Genomic DNA, 16,064 nt, shown 5'->3' with positions numbered 1-16,064 from the left:
AAATCAAATCATGAAAGTCACATACAAGAAAACTTTATCGTTACTCTTAGAAATAGAAATATTTGGAGCTAAGACAAATCCATTAATACTTTTTTTTTGGCAAGGATACTGTTAGGCCTCGAATTAGCAAAAGATAATTTATGTGAAAATAATTTATACTAGTAGAACTATCTAGATATTAATGCTCCTTCTGTGCCATAAAAATAGGGACTTTGAGTATGACACAAGTTTTAATGCAAAATAAGTAAAATATGAGAGTTATAAGGGTGTCCACAATGGTCCTCTGGGTCATGCCCAACAAATTTGGCCCTGCCCATGAAAACTTGGCCACCACAATGGTGGCCCTCCAGGCCACCAATTAAAATTATTTTCTTACATTTTTTTGTTATATTTTAATTTAGCTAGAATAAAAATTACTGGACTATAATAATTAAAAAAATCTAAATTAATTTTAAAAAATTTGACAATTACAAGTAAATATATTTATTGAAAATTCGAATTAATTATTTCCGTAATTAGGGTGTGAATTGAAATCACAATCCTTAATTAAAAAGTTGACCAATTTAATAGGGATTTAGTTTTAGAGATTGATTTGTTTCCTAAATTAATGTTAAATTTTTTGAAAACCGTCGTCCTATTTTCCGTCACATACTCTCTCTCTCTCTCTCCACTTCATCTTCTCAAAAATGCTAAAATTAACACAAAAACTGAAGAAAAAAAATTGAAACCATGGCCGGGCCCGCTCTCGGCCCTATGCAGTGGCGAGCCACCCCCGCGTCCAAGGGCCTCGGCCGGGCCGAGACTGGCCTCTCTCGTCCACCCCTGAGCCGCCTCCCTTCGCACCTCGTATCCACTGGGAGAGCGCCAATGAGTCTTACCAGGATTTGCCATAAACCCTCAGCGTGCTTGATGGCATGAGTAATGTCGGGCCTTGTACACACCATTGTGTACATCACACTTAACTATATTTGCATAAGGGATGTCAGCCATCTCTCTTTCCTTTCCTTATTATCTTGAGGCTTCGATTCACACTTAGCTTGAAATGCTGCCCCATAGGAGTTGTAACAAATCTTGAGTCGGCCATCGAAACTTTTCTATCACTTTTCCCGATATACTCTTGTTGCGTGAGCCAAAAAGTCTTCTTCCTTCTCCCTCACAATGTCCATACCAAGTATCCTTTTGCAGCCCTAGATCCTTCATTTCATATCTCGAACCGAGGTCTCCTTTACTTCATTTATTTCAATCATACTTGGTCCAACTATAAGCATATCTTCAACATATAGAAGCATGTAAGCAATTGTATTACCTGCCTTTTTCTTCGGGTATACACGGGAATCTAAACTTGACCTTTCAAAACCAATATTCATCATATGCTTATCAAACTCCGTTCTACGCCGCAACTCATTAGCCATACAAGCTTCTCTTCGTAGGCATACCTTATTCTCATCTCCTTCTTGATGAAACCAGGAGGTGCTCCATGTATATCTTTTCAATTAGCTCTCCATTCGAAAAGCGTCTTCACATACATCGCTCTAACTCCCGGTCATTGTGTGCTACTAATGCCATCAAAATTTTGATTGGACGTTTACTACTCGAAGAAAAGACTTCATTGAGTCTTTTTCCCTCTTTCGAGTATAGCCTTTAGCTACAAGCTTGCTTTGAACCTTATTCTATCATTTTCGATGCTTCAACTTTCTTTTTGAAAATCCATTTACATCCAACCAATTTCTGGAAACTCTCTTGTCACCAATATCCGGTCTTGTTTTTGATCAAGGAATCTATTTCCTCTTGCATAGCTTTCATGCATTTGCCTTTTCTAAATTCTATGGCGCCGAAATTTGCCGGTTGAGCTATCAATTCCCTCTCTACACATAGTGCATAGTAGACCAAACTTGAGTTACTTGATGTACTAATTTTTAGCACTAAATAAACATGCAAGTATACGAGTATATATAGTATAGCTAAAGGTCATACGATATCGAACACGGGAAAACAAACACAAAGTGTCTATCCTCTACTAAAACTCAATTACTATCCGAGAACCGAGAGATTTTGAAAACTTTTGAAAACCGAAAATATTTGAAAGCAAATAACAACTAGATGCAAATAAAACACAGAGATAAACGATTGAGATAAGGGGAATTCCAAGGTCGTGCGTTCACGTTATGGTTATACAAATTCCAAACTAAAATACCCATCTTGTCATTACTTTGATAGAGCGAGTCACCTAGCTATGCTCATGCGATACAAATTCAAACTACAATTCTAAACCCATTTCCAACTTTCGCATTTTGACTCCCTTTTTAGGCTCAAATATGCACATTTCTCCAAAATATGTCAAAATACCAAAATAGATAAAATATGCAAATAATAGACATGTAAGAGACTTTGACATTAAAAACGACCAAATAATGGCCTTAAAACGGTGCAAAATTCGAGCGTATCGTTATTGTATCCGGGCGGTGGAGTGATCCTTGTTCTCCCGACTCTATCCCCTAGCGGTTGATAGTCCGTAGGTCATTCCGATTATTTTCGTTTTCATTATCATCTTCAACTTCATGATTTCAGGATCATCTCCTCTTCCTCGAATTATATTGTTGATCTTCCAATAGCTCCACCTTATCCGAAGTGTTCTGGTCACTTTCCTCACTCGAGCTTTATCTTTCATGCAATGCATCTCAACCTCTCTAAATGTTATGTCTCTGCTTATCACAACTTTATGTTTCCCCTGTGTTCCAAAGACCATAGCCTATAGCCCTTAACACCCTTTTGGTAACCGAGCATAATGCTTTTCCCACGCGCTTGCTTGAGCTTTCCTCTTTGATGTATGAGTAACTCGTAGTCAAAAGGCTTCGCCTCGATAATCTCCATGTGACCCATACCATCGAAATCAGGTGTATCCATGTTAATTGCTGATGAAGGACACTTGTTCAACAAATAAAGCATTGTGGTAGCGGCCTCGCCCAGATTTCATTTCTAATCCCGAGCTTGAGAGCATGCATCCACTCTTTCTAATATTTTTCTATTTGCTCTCTCTGCCACTCCATTTTGTTGTGGATGATTAGGAACTTTTCTTTCCGTGCCTTTATATACCCTTAAGCTTACGAAACCATCAAACTCTTGAGAAAGAAACTCCATCCCGTTGTCGGTTCTCAAACACTTCAAAGAAGTCCCTTTCTCAACTTCCACCTCGTACACCACTCTTTGAACTTATTGAATGTTTCGATTTATCTTTCAAGATATATAGCCAAATCTTCTTAGAAAAATCATCAATAAAGGTCGAAAAAAACCGCCTCCTCCAATGGAAGCTGCTCGTGCGGCCCCCAAATGTCACTATGTGCATAGTCTAGAGGCTTTGTTGAGGTGTGCCTTCCTGATTCATAAGACTTCTTCTTGCTCTTGCTAAGAATGCAGTCCTCACATCCCGACCCTTTGAATTGCTGAGATCGATCACTCCTTTCTTTCTAGTTCCTTGAGCTCGGCTTCGATACATGCCCCAATCTCAAGTGCCATATCTTGAGGTTGTCATTTTCTGTCTTCACCTCCCTTTTATGACATCTGCTATGAGGTAATAGAGATTTTGTATCCTCTTTGCTTTCATCATCACTTTGGTTCCTTCATCACCTTTAAGATTCCACCAACTAAAATGACAATGTAGCCCTTGTCCTCCAGAACTCCAAGAGATATGAGATTTCTCTTTATATCCGGAATGTATCTACATCGGTTAGCATTCGACTGAACCATCGTCCATCTTCAGCTAGATGCTCCCAATCCCCTTCACTTTGCATATTTGATTGTTACCCAACAACACATTTCCATTGCTGCTTGAACATCTTGAAACCAATCTCTGTGGACACATATGAAAACTGCAGCCACTATCCATGATCTAAAAAGCCTCTAGTTTTTACCAGTTCGTTCACTTCAGCTACATTGGCCTCCTTTTCTTCTTCTTGCCGCTTCCTTTCCAAGAAAACAGTTTTTTAAGTGCCCGGCTTCATGCAGTAATGGCAAGATCTTGTCTCCTTTCCTTCCACAACCTTTTCACCTTGGATTTCCTCTTGCCAAACTTCTTTTCTTCTTGTTTTCAAACTCCACATTTAGACTATCAACCATCTGATCAGTAGGCTTTAAAGTACTCTTTTGGAACTCCTTCATTTTCAAGGTGGAGTGCATTTCTTCATATGTAACCTTCGAGTTTTCCGACGGGATGACGTCTTTAAACTGCTCAAAACTCTTTGGAAGGGCATTGAGGAGCATGAGGGCCTTATCTTCATCAACCTCATCAATGTTCTCCAAGTTATCTATACATTTGCAAACTCCTCAAGTTGCTCTCCGATGTTTCTGACTCGGAGAATTTGAATGTAATAGCTTACGCTTCAAGAGAAGCCTTGTTTGTGAGGGACTTAGTCATGTACAATGACTCAAGCTTTTCCACAGGAGCTGCGGTTTCTTTCTTTGAAACCTCTCTCAACACTCGATCACTTATGCTGAGGGTCATAGTGGAATATGCCTTATCTTGAAGGTCTTGCTTCTTGACTCCTTCCTTCTCATCTGCCTCTTCTTTCTCTTCTTTCAAGATGTCCCATAAACCTTTGCATCATCACGGCCTTCATTTTGAGCCTCCATAGCCCAAAGTCGTTTTTACCCGTGAACTTTTCCAATTCAAACTTAGCCATAGTCATCGTGATGGGATGGATTCCTGCAACGGCGTCAATTTGTGAGATTTGGATTCGCGATCGTTGGTTCGGCCCTTTGAACCTACGTCCACGAGAGGAAGATGGAGGTTGTATTAGTCACAGCTTTGGAACGGATACAAGACAACAATCAATCTCAAGAACAAGTGAACACTCTCACCAACACCTAGCTATTCCTCACGCAATCTATTCTATGAAAACTCAACAAGAACGACGCAATTTCAGCTAGATGATACAAGTGTTTCTCTCAATCTTTCAACTCACTCAAAGAAGAAAGTCAACTTCTCTTGATGAATGTTTTTCTCTTGAACTCTCGCTTTGTTTACTTGATGAGAGGCCCCTTTTATATCTCTGCTTCTCAACTCAAATTCAGCTCTTATAACTGAATAACGGATAAACTTCTCATAACTAATTCCCCTTAACCGTTTCTACTCTCAAGGACTTGAAGCTTCTTGAGTGTGACTGATTCTTGGTCATCAAAACCAGCCTTATTTCCAACATTATCCCTTCATGCTTTCAATAAAAAATAGATCCCTTTTTATCATTTTATTGAAAATAAATAAATAACCTTGTACCAAACGGAGCCATAGTGATTTTGTTGTGTTTATGCTACTAATAGTTCAAATACCAACACTCAAAATTCAAAAACCATATTTTTTCCACAATAAAATACCATGGGAGAGCAAATTTACACATCGAAAAATTGACTGAACATCGTGTATGGTATGGTGAAAACACTAGATTCTTAGTTTTCTCAACCAAAAGAATACATTTACAAAGAGTTGATGATGATTTTGCAAAGTGTGCAAAATTCAATCTTACACATACATTTACAAAGAAAATAAAAAAGAATACACTTTTTTCAGAGAAAATAATACTACATATATGGGGATGATCTGAACTCATATGAAGAAGCTCATTCTTCAATCTTACGGGGTGGTGGATGATTGTTGCTGTCATTAAACTGCATTAGAGCTCCCCTTAGACTACACTCAATCACCTGTTTAAATAGGTAAATCCAATCGGTCACATTCACAAAACCTTCTCATATAGAATAACTCGAAGAAACGACGCAAGAGAGTTTTATCTACCTGAGATGAGTAACTTTTGGAGAGCAGATATCCACACTCCTCAGTTAGAGCTTTCTCTCCATTTGCCATCCGAGATACTTCAGAAACCAGAGTATCAATTCCTTGGGCCTGCACATCAAACCGAAGATGTCTTAATTCATGTGACATTTACATATCTGAATCTGAGGTATGTGGGAAAAAATATCTTACCATGTGGGCAAATCTCTGAATTTGACTGAGGCTTATAGCACATCGCCACTAACTAGAAATCTAACTGAGGAACTCAGTAATGCATTTGCTGCGCTTGAGAGACAATTTGAGTAATCCACTTCCATACTAGACCAGTCCTCCAGATATGGCATCTATTTACCAATGCAAATAAAAGTGAATCGTCTATTTACCAATGCAAATAAAAGTGAATCAGGGAATGGATATCAAAATATTAGCATAGTCACTTAATTTAGATTTATACAGATTATGAGATGAATTTGATATGAAAATACAAGCTATATATTTTATTTTTACATATAATACATTTAGGATATCTTTAAAATACTTAAACAAAAAAATTAGACAAAGCCCAGCCCGCTAGGTCGGGGTTAGCAAAATTAGAAAAGCCTGCCTCTCGACATGAGCTGGGCCGGACTGGCCTCAATATAGGCGGGCTCAGGCCAGACTGAGCAGGCCCGGCCCACTTGACATCTCTAGTTGACACCAACACCCTTTTTCATTACACAACAAGGCACACCGCACATTGTATATATATGATTGCATGTATTTTGACCGATAAAACTATTTTTGCATATCTCTAATATCAATGTATTTGTTGTTGTGTTTCTAAGTTTTGGTATATTGTACACGCTTTAAAATTTACTCACATATATTTTCTTTATTTGTATATTTTATTTAAATTAACTTATACTCTTTGATTATTAGTAACACATCTTTTCTTTCACATTAATTTTATTGTTTTTAATCCTCTTAGATCATAAATTAAAATTGTATAAAACCATTGCCGAATTTAAAATGTTTCATTCATTATGGAGTAGTAAATTCCTCATTTAGTATGAGCTAAGTACATTTATATTTTTGTAAATCTTCATATTGCTTTGAATTCTTATTTTCTATATTTTCATTATATTTTGTACTATTCATTATTTGAATCTTCTATGTCTCATGCATAGCATGAGTGTTAATACTAGTTTCTAAAATTGGAAAGTTTATCTTTTATATTTTACTCATTTTTTCTCCTCTCTCATATACTTTTCCTATTTATTGAGTGAACTACGCAAATGGTCTCGAACTATGCGTTTGACACAAACGGTACCTGAACTTTAAAAATATCATGGGTAGTCCACTGAACTAAAATGTAATCACATCCATGGTACTTTTTCACTATTCACACAATTTTGCACAAAAATGCACCAAGGCATGAAGAGTATTTTTAGGTGCTCAAGTGAAAAATATCATTTCAAATACTCAAACTATAAGAAATATATTATTTCAGGTGCTTAAGAAAGAGATAGAAATTATATCATATCTAGGTAATCATATCTAGTACATTGATATGAAAGTAAAAAAAATGTCATCCATGTGTCGGGGGCATTTTTGATGCAAAATTGTGATGAATAATGAAAAAGTACCGTGCACGTGATTATACTTTAGTTCAAGGACTACCCTTGATATGCAAAATTGTGATGAATTATGAAAAAGTATCGTGCATGTGATTATACCTTAGTTCAAGGACTACCCTTGATATTTTAAAAATTTAGGGACCGTTTTACGTGTGAAACGCATAGTTGAGACCATATGCGTAGTCCACTCTTATTTAATTTTTCTCCTTATCACTTACTTTACTAAATTTCTTATTAAAACACATATCGTTCACGATTAGATCATTTTGTGTGGACAAAGGAAGTGGGAGATACCAGCCATTTCAAAATGGAACTCAGGTTCAACTTTTTAAGTGGAGAGTGGTGAAATGAATTTTGAAAATATATCTCTCAGTCTTTTGAGTACCATTGACTTTTTTGCTCTCTTTTTGTAAAAATGATAAAAAATAGTTAAAGTGGAGAAATGATAAAGTAAGAGAGACAATAATGTGGATAAGATTCTTCTCTATATTATTCTCTCTCTTAATTTACCCTTTATCTTCTTTAACTATTTTTTATCATTGTTACAAAAAGAGGCGAAAAGTCAATGGGACGCTAAAGCGGACGGAGGAAGCATGTTCTAGTCATTAATGTGTTTTGTAGTCTCCAACTTACAGATCAGAATTGATTTTGGCCAATTTATGTGACAATTTATTTCACAAATAGCCCAAAACAAACCACCCAACTCTATAAAAGAACCCAATCTTAACAATCTTTGGTTCTATGTAATTCTCAACTTGTGACTGTTGTTTCACCCCAAAAAAAATGCTGGGATGAACACTTCTTCAGGCAATGAAATTATGCAACAGGTATTTCTATACTCACTCTCTTCTATTGAGCTCATCTTTTCCCAAATTCTAGTTATACAATATTTTGTAAAATAGTTTTTTTTTGCTTCAATGTATTTTTTGTTCAAAAAAAATGCAAATCTTGTTTCTAAAAGGGTTCCATAGCTTCTTGATTAGTTGTTCACTATAATTTTCATATATTGACAACATTACTTTTTACATATGTATCATTTTACATAAATAGTGGGTAAGGAATTTGAATTGATTTAATTGATATTTTTTAATTTCAGGATGACGGCAAGTTCCAAAATTGGGTGGATTCCTTTTTGGAAAAAATATTTTTTGAAATGTGAGAGTCATGAAGATATGCGAAGAATGAACTGAATAAAATTGCATAAATTTCGATACACCAATTTGCGGGTATTGCATTAAAATGGGGGAATAAACCCCAATAATCTCACTATTTACAAGGTTGTTTACCAAAAAGTTGTCCCTCTAAGTGAGATGAAAAATTCATTTGCGACAAAATTAGGTATAACTTTATTAATTTTTTCAATAATATTTTGGGTCAATAAAAATTTTTGATAATTATATATGTATATATTTGAAGCCCTACAAATGCAACAAGAAATGGGTCGTGTCGTTGTCCGCTGCCCACAATGGGCGGGTTCATAATTGAGGCGTGGCGCTTCTGCCTTTGCAAAAAGGGAAACTCACTAACCCGGTTCTTTCATTATTGCTCATTAGGAAGGTCTTTCTAATTTAATTCTCATGATTAAAAAGATATAATATTATGTATGATTATTTATTTTGATGTTGTGTGTAGGTTCAAACTGATGTAGGAGAAGGTAGGGTTGAGCTCTATGTGAAGCCGAGGTTGTGCAAAGCCCAATCGTAAGCGGGAGGAAGGGAGTGCCGCACCGAGCACCTTTCTTATAAAGTGATCAGCTACTCGCAAGTGCGGGAGGAAAGGAGTGCCTCAACGTGCAACTTTCTAAAATAATAAAATTACTCTTGCAATTCGATGTTTTTGTAATAAACTCTATCATTTACTTCGTTTTCCTGTTTTGTGTTTTCGTGACTTTATCAGTTCAATATCTTGTACCCATTTTCATATTGGGAAACAATTTATTATGAATTATTGTCATGTAATAAAACATGCGGAGAATATTGACAAGAACTAGTTTCGGACTTGATGATTTGAGATTGTGTGTTGAGAAATTAAACACAAACATAAAATTATTTGTCGCGTTATTATTCGTTTCTAGAGTTTGATCGGATCTGTGGTGAGTCGTTAGTTTTGGTATTTAGTGTATGCGACAAAGACAACCTTTTGATGAAGAAAGTTATGAAATCCATATTGAAGTGTGTATGCTTATTTATTTAACAAAGAAATCAATTTTAGGACGTTCTTTCAAATTGAATGAGATCAAACCATTTATTTATTTTTCCGCAATAGATAAATATATATTAATTGTTCCGTGAGTCTGGTTCATGACGAGATTCTTTATCTACTTAAGATCCATTTTAAATAATAAAGGCTTAGTATAATCCATATATCTTCAAAATTATTGTTGATTTGGGAGTATTTATACAAAATTTCACATGTTTATGTATTAAATCCTTCTCTTATTAATAATTTTAGTTCATATTTGGACATCAAAGATTACATTATCATTAATTTTGTTAACAAATAACAAATTGGTATGTGTAAGATGATTGAAATTTGATATCAGTTTATAAGTTAAAATACAATTTGAAATTTTGCACTTTTATTCTTCATCTAATCTTACTCTCACTTTTCTTTCATCAACTTTCGAAGCATTTCTTCCTAAAAGAAATTTATTAATATATATTCTAAGTTTAATTAATATAATATATGATGTTAACTTTATTCTTTCTTATCATCTAATTATTCTTTACTTTTATCTTAATTTATTATCCTCTCAATTTAAGTCACTAAAAGTTTTCTTTAATTTTATGCCAATTGATATCCGATTAACTTTATGAAAAGTTTTTCTTATCTCATCCCTAATATCTCAATTTAAGCCAATAGTCTTAGGTTCATGACAATTGTTTTATCTATATTCGATCCATTTTAAATAATTAAACTCTATATAATCCATATATCTTTCAAAATAATTGTTGATTTTAGGAAGATCTAGACTATCTTATTCACAAATAATTTTACTTTTTATTTTTATGAAAATATGTGAATAAATAACCTTCTTATATAAATATCTTTATGCGTCTGTTTCAATAAAAGATCCTTTATCATTCACTTTCTCATTAATTCTTCAATTTTTTCTTATTCGTTCACAAACAAATTAAACAATGGCTAGAAATTCAATGTGAAATGATTGACAATTTGAATTTTGACATCAGTTTATAAGTTAAAATACAATATGAAATGTCACTTTTATTCTTCATGCTAATCTTACTCTCTATTTTTCTTTCAATCAACTTTCGAAGCATTTCTTTCCTAAGTTAATTAATATAGATATTTATAGTTTACTTTGTTCACTCTACATTTATTTTATTCTTTCTTTCCTTTTTCGCTTTCTTCATCTCCAATTTATTATCTCAATTCAAGTCAATAAGTGTTTCTTTAAATTCTTATGCCAATTGATTATCCAACTTAACTTATATGACAAAGTCTTTCAATTTATCTCATCTACTTTATTTCTCTCAATTTAACTCACTAAAAGTTTTCTTAATTTTTATGCCAATTGACTATCCGACTTCACTTATATGACAAAGTCTTTTACTTTATCTCATCCATACTTTATTATCTCCCAATTTAAGTCACTAAAAGTTTTCTCTTAATTATTATGCCAATTGACTATCCACTTAACTTATATGACAAAAGGTTTACCTCATCCCTACTTTAGTATATCTCAATTTAAGTCACTAAAAGTTTCTTTTACTCGATGCCAATGACTATCAGACTTAAGTCATATGACAAAAGGTGTATGATGCGTATCACTTTTTCATGGGCTTGAGTTCTAAATAAATTTTCGATCAAATTATTTTGTTTAGATTTTTGGTTTTATGAATTTTTCTCGAGATTTAAGATTCAAAATTTCTTCTTCTATTACACAAATTGTGAAAATAATTATACGAGTAATTTAATAATAAACTCTCCATCAAAAAATAATTGAAATAATAGTCAATTTATTATATTATCCTTATAGCTCCCGGTTGAAGATCTATTATTATCGTCATGTAATAATATAGTGTGAAAATACCGACAAAACAAGATCTCGATTCGAATTAAGATTCGAGATTGTATGTTGAAATATTAAACACAAACGATAAAATATTTATTTCGATTGTTTTTACCTAGCGTTTGATCGGATCTACGGTGAGTCGTTTGGTATTTATGTGTATGCGACAAACAATAATTCTTGTACTTTTGAGAGAAAGGCGGGACATTCATATTGAAGTGCGCATATTTATTTGACAAAAATAAATTAATTTTATCACACTCTACAAATTGAATGCGATCTTAACCGTTCATTTATTTTTCTGCATTAAGTAAATGTATATTAATTGTTCCGTGAGTCTCGGGTCCATAAGCAGTATTAATTTATGATTTATTTACATTAATTACTAATTCATTTTTAATTAATTAAAATACAATATTTTAATATAATGGTTGATTATAGAAAAGTCTAAACTGTTCAAATGTTAGATTAAATTATTCTTGAACTACACTAAAACACTAACTTTTCATTTTAATAAAAATTAAGTTATTAAGTACATAACCTGCTTACATGTTTAAATCTGTTATCCCTTCATGCTTTCAATAAAAATAAGATCCTTTTTATCATTTTAATGAAAATAAGTAAATAACCTTCTCACTTAGTTTAAATCTTATAACCCTTCATGCTTTCAATAAAAAAAATCTCTTCATTTATTTTAGGTGGTAGATATCTTTATCTCGTTTTTCTTTATTAGTTTCACTCTTTACTTCTCTTTGATCTTTTAGTCAACTTTTGAAGTATTTCTCTCCATAGAATTTATAATACTCTACAAGAAAAAGGACTTAAAAAATACTACTGATGTTCTATCCGTATTTCTTTTTAAAATGTCTCATGTTAAATGATTCATTTCCATTTAAAAAAATTAATTCCCTTTTTATTATCTAATTAATTTATTTATTTTTTTAATTTCTCTTTTATTTTTTATACTTTATTCTTTCTTATCTTTAGTACTTGTATCTCTCAATTTAACTTATTAAGTTAAATTCTTGTGCCAAATAAATGACTCAATTAAATTAGAACATAGATGTCGCATGGTACTCCTTCATTTGTCCACTGAAAAATAGTCTCTTTTACAAATTTTAGATGTCCAAAAAATAGTCTTATTTCTAGAAATGGAAAGTTTTCTTTCATACTTTTTCACTTTTTCTCATCTCCTCATACTTTATTTACTTTTTCTCGCATATCTCTCTTGCTATCAATAAGAATGTTAGGTTGATGTTTGCGATATGAAATTGAGGTATGGAATTGGAATTGGATGGAATCATTTCAAATTTGATGTTGGTATCCAAATAAATTCTGGATTTGGAATTTGAATTTTCAAATGCTCAATTACAATTTGAAATTCCATATCAAAAGTAGTGGAATTCCAGTATTTATTAAATTACTACACATAGCACACATTCTTACACATACACACAACACACACATTCACATGCCACACATTCACACACAAAAACAACATTACAAATTCTGCATTTCAGCACACAACAACACACACAACATACATTCACACACAGCACACAAAGCACACACACAGCAACACACAAACTACACACACACAGCACATTCACACAACAACACACACACACACAAAGCACACATTTGTACACACAAACGCACACACATTCTTAAATACACACACAGCACACACACACAAAATACACAATAGACACACACACACACAAAATACACAGCACACACACACACTACACACACGTTCAGCATGACGAATATACACATAGCACACATTCATTCCAACAAACAACATTCATTCAGAGTGATATAGCAAATTCACACAATCAAGCCTTAACACCACACATCTTGCATCACACTTGCTACACGATTCACACACACCTAGCACACTTCAAATTTATAAATTAATTCCATATCAATTATTTCATTTTGTAAAAAAGGATTTGGAATTGAAATAAATTCTTCCCAAATTTAATTCATAAATTTCCAATTCAATTCTTCATTTTAGATTAATGTCTGTAAACGGGCCCCTTTAGTGATTTTGTTGTGTTTATGCTACTAATAGTTCAAAATACCAACACTAAAAAATCATAGTACTATTTTTTCACAATAAAATACCATGGGAAAGCAAATTTACACATCGAAAAATTGACTTAACATCGCTTTATGGTACGGCGAAAACACTAGACTTTTAGTTTTCTCAACCAAAAGAATACATTTACAAAGAGTTGATGATGATTTTGCAAAGTGTGCAAAATTCAATCCTTTCACATCCTATGAAGATTTGAGTACATTTACAAAGAATAATAAAAAAGAATACACTTTTTTCAGAGAAAATAAATAGTACATATTTGAGCGATTATCTGAACTCATATGAAGAAGATCATTCTTCACTCTTATGGGGTGGATGATTGTTGCTGTCATTAAACTGCATTAGAGCTCCCCTTAGACTACACTCAATCACCTGTTTAAATAGGTAAATGCAAGCAGTCACATTCACAAAACCTTCTAATATCGAAAACTCGAAGAAACGATGCAAGAAAGTTTTATCTACCTGAGATGAGTAAGTTTTGGAGAGCAGATATCCACACTCCTTAGTTAGAGCTTTCTCTCCATTTGCCATCCTCGATACTTCAGAAACCAGAGTATCAATTCCTTCGGCCTGCACATCAAACCGAAGATGTCTTAATTCATGTGACATTTACATATCTGAATCTGAGCTATGTGGGAAAATAATATCTTACCATGTGGGCAAATCTCTGAATTTGAGAATTAATGGACTCAACCACCTTCGAAGCTGAGGTTAGAGCTTCCTCTATTTCCCCGGCATCAGCCTGGAAATGATTATCACATGAGTTTATCACATCAAGACACGAAATAGTCAAATATCGCAGACGAGATCTCACCCGCACATCGCCACTAACTGGAAGTCTAACTGAGGAACTCAGTAACGCGTTCTGCTCGCCTGAGAGACAATTTGAGTAATCCACTTCCATACTAGACCAGTCCTCCAGATATGGCATCTATTTACCATGCAAATAAAAGTGAATCAGGGAATGGAAATCAAAATTTTAGCAGTCACTTAATTTAAGTTTCATATATACAAGTATACAACATTAAGAGAAAGTAAACACAAAGATGAACCTAACAAGAATGGTAGCATCATTTTCCTTTCTCTGTTCTCATACACTTTGAAAAAGAGTTATAATCTCATCTCCCTCCATTGAACATATATCAGTGAATACAAGCAAATGTTAATATGTTACTATCACAAGTTACACAAGCATAGACATGTACATTTCCCTTTTTCTTTTCTAGCGATCGATTAAACTACAGAATTAAGAACGAAAACTCAAAGTCATAAGCATATGCAATGTATTACATCACAATCTAAAGCAAAAGAGCAAAAAATGTGGAAAATTTGAGCATGATCAAGAAAGAAGGCTTACTTGAGCTTCAACTATTGTGTTCAAAGTCTTCAATTTTCGTAGAGAACCGCAAGTTCAATACGTTCTTTTTCACAATATCGTTTATCGGATATCATGGCTCCAAGTGAACAAAAATTCCTCTGAATCAGAAAAGAAAATAGCATTAACTGATGCAACATTGAAATATCTCAGCAATGCATCCTCTGATGAAGAACATGAGAAAGCAACAAACCTCTGTTTCCTGCTTCTGAGCTTGAAGGGAAGCCTCTGCCTTTGCATTCGCAAATCGATACTGCAGAGAGTGGTTAATCATCATTTTCAAGGAATGCACTTCATCCTGATGATTAGAAACCTTCCTTCCTTTCCTCGAATTCAACGACGAAGGATGCGGAGGCAGTGAAACGCCTCCTCCTCCGATCTTCGAGAGAGACGAGAAATTCAGCGATCGCGCACAATCCTTGCCGGAATTCTCCAAATTCCGATCCATATCCGGCACGGAAGAGCGCACGTCTGTTCTTGCGCTCCGCAGCGGTTACCGGCGCACAGTGCGGCGAATTAGGCACGAGGAGCTCCTCTGATTCGAAGCAGTTGCGGTGGTGCAGGAAGCAGAATCATCGTAGCTGGATGTTGAAATCCTGGAAAGCCGCTTCTCTGCATCGGACGTCGCCTCCTGCAGCAGCCTCGCCGCCGCAGTGACGGCGGAGCATCCGTCGCTGCTACTGCTCAGCGAATTCGAACGGCTGACGCTTTGCCTAAATCGGGAAGGAACAATTCTATCTCTCTCGATTGCCATAGGCGTGTCCGGTCTCGATGAAACCTCTCCCGGAGATGGGATTTTTCGAATTCGCCGTTGCTGGTGCTTTTTCCCTTGTATGGTTAGGGCGTAGGAAATTTGCCCAATCCGCGGTGGTTCGGCTCCGGATTGAAATTCTCGCGTTTTTGGGAGGGATTGCGGCGGTGTGCAGATTTGGCGCGGAAAATTTGGGGAAGGGGTGAGGGTGGAATTGGATTGACAGGGGAGACATAAACCCGGAGCTCACTTCTTCATTTTTGGCCGGCGCTGTGTCGGCGGCGGGGGTGGTGGCGACAGGGGCCCCGGGGTTGGTCTTCCATCACTCTCTCGCATTTTTGTTGTTAATCTTCGGAATGTGAAAACCTGCAAGTTCAAGGGTTTGGCGATGATCGGGTAGAGG

At 34.9% G+C, this 16,064-nt stretch overlaps 1 pseudogene; it reads right to left on the bottom strand.

Annotated features, from left to right (window-relative positions):
- Positions 1 to 13,691: 13,691 nt before the first annotated feature.
- Positions 13,692 to 15,883, bottom strand: LOC125200007 (annotated as a pseudogene).
- Positions 15,884 to 16,064: the final 181 nt, after the last annotated feature.

This window comes from Salvia hispanica, unplaced genomic scaffold (assembly GCF_023119035.1).
Source record: "Salvia hispanica cultivar TCC Black 2014 unplaced genomic scaffold, UniMelb_Shisp_WGS_1.0 HiC_scaffold_772, whole genome shotgun sequence".
Lineage (NCBI taxonomy): Eukaryota > Viridiplantae > Streptophyta > Magnoliopsida > Lamiales > Lamiaceae > Salvia > Salvia hispanica.
The sequence above is the reverse complement of the archived record's forward strand: the minus strand, read 5'-3'. Positions and strand labels throughout refer to the sequence as shown.